General features: G+C 35.4%; 1 long non-coding RNA gene across 4 annotated transcripts in view; it reads right to left on the bottom strand.

Moving 5' to 3' along the window:
• Positions 1 to 2519: 2519 nt before the first annotated feature.
• The window catches only part of LOC138391842 (uncharacterized), an 81060-nt gene continuing 77579 nt past the window's right edge, over positions 2520 to 6000 (bottom strand). For all 4 annotated transcript variants that reach the window (XR_011234874.1, XR_011234872.1, XR_011234871.1 and 1 more), the window contains one exon: positions 2520 to 3590. This is a non-coding gene — a long non-coding RNA (uncharacterized lncRNA). The remainder of the gene's footprint in view (positions 3591 to 6000) is intronic.

Raw genomic sequence — 6000 nt, 5'->3', positions numbered from 1 at the left:
CAGTTGAGAAATGAAAAAGAACCATACTTTCTAGAAAGGCATCTTAGAGGACCGATTGAAATGTTTTACCTGTACTGTTAAATCTAGAAGTTCCAAAGGCCATTTAATATGCTGGAACTGTCTCTGCTGCCTTAGGAGTGGCCACCGTGTTTTGTTGCAGACAGTCCCTTTGGGGTGTAGCAGATGGTATTCCTTGCGGATTACACCTCTGCAGCTCCTTTAACATAACTGTGAAGAAAGTTCAAATTTGGCCATATGTACTTGAAAACAAACTAGAAAGTCTCTTGGCAAAGCAGTGGAGCAGACAGGTTTTGGTGTGCCCACCCTGTTGTTTGTGTCCTTAACCAGCTCGGAGCTGTCCGTTGGTGATCTAATGTCCACAGCATTCAGTGTGAGTTCAATATGGGGAAGGGGGTAAGAAGTTAGTAGAAAGCCTTTTATTTTTTGAAATCATAATGTCTTTGTAGGTTTGTAAGTGTCAGGGGAATTTTTGCTTTAATGCTTTTCTTAAATTGATCTTTATTCAGTTCAGATTGGAGTTTTTAAACTACATACCTCAAAATGAAGCAAGTCGTTTTTTTGTTTGTTTTGTTTTGAGACAATCTCACTCTGCTGCCTGGGCTACAGTGCCATGGTGTCAGCCTAGCTCACAGCAACCTCCAACTCCTGGGCTCAAGCGATCCTCCTGCCTCAGTCTCCCGGGTAGCTGGGACTACAGACATGGGCCACCATGCCCGGCTAATTTTTTCTATTTTTAGTTGTTTGGCTAATTTATTTCTATTTTTAGTAGAGATGGGGTCTCGCTCTTGCTCAGGCTGGTGTCAAACTCCTGAGCTCAAGCAGTCCTCCCACCTCGGCCTCCCAGAGTGCTAGGATTACAGGAGTGAGCCACTGCACCCGGCCAAAGTGAGTCATTTCTTAGCAAACATGAGGTTGTTGCAATTTTTAGTTACTTAAAATGTGACATCAGATAAAGTAATCAATAATATTTAAAAGAAAAGATTTAATTCCTTTTGAAACTTTTATACAAAAAAAAAAATAAAACTTATGTAATGATGCACACCAATAAACAGGTATAAGCCACCACCCAACACAGATGTCCTAGTGGTGGACAGTTTAGTTTCTAGTTTTTAGTTTTTTCTGTTACAAACTATGCTGTAAATTCTTGTACCTATATCTTAGTACCCCCCTGACTTTTAGTATCCTTGTTTCTCTAACATATATCTAGACGTAGAATTCTCAGTTGTGAGGTGTGGGCATGACCAATTGTACAAGATAGGGCCACATTATTTTCCAAAGTGATAATTGCTCCCACGTCACTGTGTGTAAGTTTCACTTTCACATCTTCATCAATGCTTGATTTTTTCCGACATTTAAATTTTTGCTAATCTGATGGGTAAAATGGGATTTCATGGACTTGTTCTTTTCTGATTGCTAAGAGGTTAGGCATTTCTTTATGTGCTTAATTGCTTGGTATGGTTTCTTCTGTGAAAGACATGCTTGTTCGTGTCTTTTGCACATGTTTCTGTTTTTTCATAAGCCTCCCTTTATGTTCTGAAAACAAATTCTTTGTTGGTTATATGTGTTAAAACATACTTAACTAACATCTTCTTGGCATATGTTTTTGTGTTTAAGAATAGTTTCTTACACTCGGTAATAAAGATTTCATCCAGATTTACTTGTAAAAGTTGAAAAATCTTGCCTTTTACATAGAAGACTGAAATTGATTTTTGAAGAAGGGATTTAATTGCATTTATTTTCTATATGGAGAACCCTCTGTTCCACAACTACTTACTGAGTAGTCTTTCCTTTCACCACTGGTGTGCAGTATAGAATAGTGTATCAGGCTCCCATACATGATGCATTTGATTATAGACTGTATTAGCCCATTGGTTCATCATCGTGCCAACTCCACAGTGTCTTCTGCAGTTTGCTTTATAGTGTCCTGATACCTGGGAGGGCAGGTCCCTTTCTTTTTGTTCTTCTTTTGTAATGTTTTAGCCATTCTTAAAATTTATATGGCCACTCTGTATAAATATTTATACAGAATATAAAATTTATATTTATATATTATATTTACATAGAATGGCCATGTAAATTTTCAAATTAGTTTGTTAAGTTTTCCAAAAGCCCTGTTGGACTTTGGATTAGACTTGCACTAAATCTATAGATATGAGTATTCCTATTTATGAAGCTAGTGTATGTCTTCATTGTTTAGTTATTTCCATAAAGGCTTTTAAAAAACTTTGTACTAATGAAAACTTTTAAACATATTCAAAAGTAGACAGTAGTATAATGAGCCCCACGTATCCATCTCTCAGCTTCAACAATTTCAATTCTTATCTTTACTTTATTCTACCCACTCTCTTCCTTTCCTCTATTATTTTGAAGGCAAATCTGAGGCATATCAGTTTATCCATAATTATTTCAATATGTATCCCTAAAAAGACTTAACCACAACACCATTATGATATAAAAAATTGATAATTTAAAAGGGTTTATTTACACATAAATGTACATATGATAATTGTGAAACAAATGTATTGTGAAGCAAATATTACTCAAGGTAAGAAATAGGACATTGTCAGCACCCCAGAAGCCTCCTGTGTCCTTTCCAATTACATACATTCCTGTTCCAACATCTGGTGGAATTGCTACCCTGATTTTTATGGTAATTACTTCCTTCCATGATTTTTACCATCTATATATGTATCCCTAAAGAATACAGTTTAGCTTGCCTATTTTGACTTTAAATGGAGTCATAACTGTAGGTGATCCTTCGTGTTTTCTTCTTTAATTCAATATTATATTTATTTATAAGATTGATCCATATTCATGTAGGCAGCTAAATTTCATGTTCATTTTTCTTTATTGTCTTGTTGTATGGCTGTACCATAATAGATTTATCCATTATAGTTTTTTTATAATCTGGGTTGATACCCAATGCGACCATTAAGAACATTGCTCTTTTATGCATTTGTGTGTGTGTAGCCTGGTGAACATGTGCATGAGCATCCCTAGGGCTGTGCCCCCCATGACCAGGTGGCAGAATAATGACCCCCCACCACCCAGTCTGTGGGAAAAATTGTCTTCCATTAAACTTAGGAACTGGGGGGCTGCATGGCAGGAGATGAGCGACTTCATCATCTGTGTTTACAGCCATTCCTCGTGGCTCTCCACACCCCCCTCTGAAAAATTATCTTCCATGAACCCGGTCTCTGGTGCTAAAAAGGGTTGGGGACCCCTGCTCTAGGGTATATACCTAGGAGTGGAATTATTGGCTCTAAAGTCTAAAGAGCTCACCTTGACCATGCAAGAGCAAATTGTTTCAAAGTTGATGTTATTCTTTGACATTCTCACCAGCAGTTTGAGTGTTCCATTATTTCGTATCTTCAGACTTTAAAATCTTTAGCAATTGGGGAAGAATGCAGTAGTGGTTCTTTAAGTTTAGCCTTGTATTGTCTTACATTTTAATATGAGAGTGAACAGGCTGGTCTGAAGGTAGTCAGTTATCTCGATTGATTGTTCACCGTCAGTTATAGACTGAATGCCTTGTTCTGCTCTTTCCCTCTTCTCACTACTGCACTTGTCTTAAAAAAAAAAAAAAAAAAAGAAGAAAAGAAAAACCAAAAGAGAGAGTGAACAGTAAGCCTGACTTTTTTGACTAATACCTTGTGAACCTCAAGATTATACACATAAATTAGAGATTTCTTAAACTAAAATTCTCCAGTTGAAGTCTTCCACACTTTTGTTCAAATTCCATTTATATTATAACATAAAATCAGTTCTTTGAAGGTATAGAAAAAGGCACATTTAGATAAATTGAAGCAGATTAATTTAAGACATTATATACTATAACATCTTTTGTTTTTATGTTTATTTTCCAGTATGGTTAGACATGAATCTAATTTGGCACATTCTCCTTATTCTGTTCCTAGTAACTCTTGTAGAAATCACATAGTAGCCACCAGGCATCTTTGTCACTCTATAATCATTATTACAGCTTAATTTTTTAAAAGATGAAAAATAAAAATGGAAGTTCTCGGTGGCTCACGCCTATAATCCTAGCACTCTGGGAGGCCGAGGTGGGCAGATTGTTTGAGCTCAGGAGTTGGAGACCAGCCTGAGCAAGAGCGAGACCCCATCTCTACTAAAAATAGAAAGAAATTATATGGACAGCTAAAAAAAAATATATATATATATAGAAAAAATTAGCCAGGCACAGTGGCACATGCCTGTAGTCCCAGCTACTCGGGAGACTCAGGCAGGAGGATCGCTCAAGCCTAGGAGTTTGAGGTTGCTGTGAGCTAGGCTGATGCCAGGGCACTCTAACCCAGGCAACAGAGTGAGACTCTGTCTAAAAAAAAAAAAAGGAAAAAGGAAGTTCTAGTATTGTCCTCTAACTTCCCAGTAGATCATTTTGATCCTCCCTCAGGCGAGCATATCCCACATTGCAAACCATAGATGACAGAAGTCAGAAGTTTAGAGCGCCCAGCCCCAAATCTTTAATTTTATGGCTTAAGTAAATTATAATTTTTAGAGACTCCAACATCCTTCTTTTCACTCAACTAGCTTACTTTATAGCTTACTTTAATTAGGAGGAACATAATGCTGTATTTAAGCCTAATGAAACAGATATCAGCAATATATGTTGAGTAGGGTAAGCATATAGTTTATCACCAAATCACTAGACTTTTGAGGATGAAAGAGAGTAATAGTAATGTTAATCATTCACCACAGCAATAGGTATAAATCTGGACTGTCCCGGGCAAATCCATGATATATGGCCACCATCATGTTGCATGAGTGTAGTTAAAACTAATATCTTGCACCTTCATGTCATGGGGTAGAATAAAGTAATGTTCCATTTATTTTAGGTAGAGCAAAGTTTTCATTTCTCCTTTGTTGAAATGAGGAAAATAGTTTTTAAATGCCTCTCATAAGTTTTCTCATTCTGTCTTTTTCCACCAAGGGAATCTTGGTCAGATGACAATCAGAAAAGATGGTTTAATCTATATAAGAACACCCTGCAAATTATAAAGTGTTATAGTAACATAAGTTACATTCCATTATCAAGCCAGGAGGCAATGGAATAGGAAAGCTGAAGTTTATTTCTGCTTTTCTGACTTTGGTCTTAACTTTAAGGTTTCATTCTTTGAGTGGTCTTAGGTAATCCCCCAAGATGGATTCCCAAGTCCAAAGTGAAATACTTGATTAACATATGTTCCTTTCTACTAACATGACTGATACAAAGTAAATTGTTTTAACAAATTGTTCTATTGTTAAATTCATTTTTTAAAAAACTTAGTTATCCACAAAGAATTAACAGATTCATAACTAGATTTTCATGTACTTAAATTTCTTACGTATTAATACTTTGCTTAAACAATTTATACATTTAGTACTATATGATAATTCTTAAGGGCTTTAATTTCATTGCAGTGGTACCAATGGTATAACCTGCTTATTTAGGAAGAATAAATTATTTTTAAAAGTACAAGATGTAGATGTAACAATTTTTATAATCATACTTTTGGCTATAAAACAATATCTATTTTAAGTTGGGATTACACATTTTAGTCCCTGTCTCATTAAATTAACTAGTTATGCATGAAAGCCAGTATAGTGTAGTATAGTATTTCTAAATTTCAGCTATTCATGTACCATCTTCACAATTTACCATAGCCCTATGTTACCTGTAATGTTATTCTGTATTTTTCTTTAAATGATTCTCCTTTTCACAAAAATTTAAGTGTGAAGAATAATTCACTCTTACATATAAGAAAGAAATATTACTTCCCATAAATAAAAAATATACATAAGCATACACTAAATACATAACTGTTAAAGGTTAATGTTATTAATATTTATATATACCTCCCAAAGTTATCTCAAGTACTTCTAGTGTGTATCTGCCACACTTTCCAAAATACTAGTGTTAGCACAGAGTGACTATACACAGACTGGATTCAAATCCTAATTCTTGTTAACTGTGACTTG

Source organism: Eulemur rufifrons, chromosome 9 (assembly GCF_041146395.1).
Source record: "Eulemur rufifrons isolate Redbay chromosome 9, OSU_ERuf_1, whole genome shotgun sequence".
In the NCBI taxonomy this organism is placed as follows: Eukaryota; Metazoa; Chordata; class Mammalia; order Primates; family Lemuridae; genus Eulemur; species Eulemur rufifrons.
This window is presented reverse-complemented; position numbering and strand designations above follow the sequence as displayed.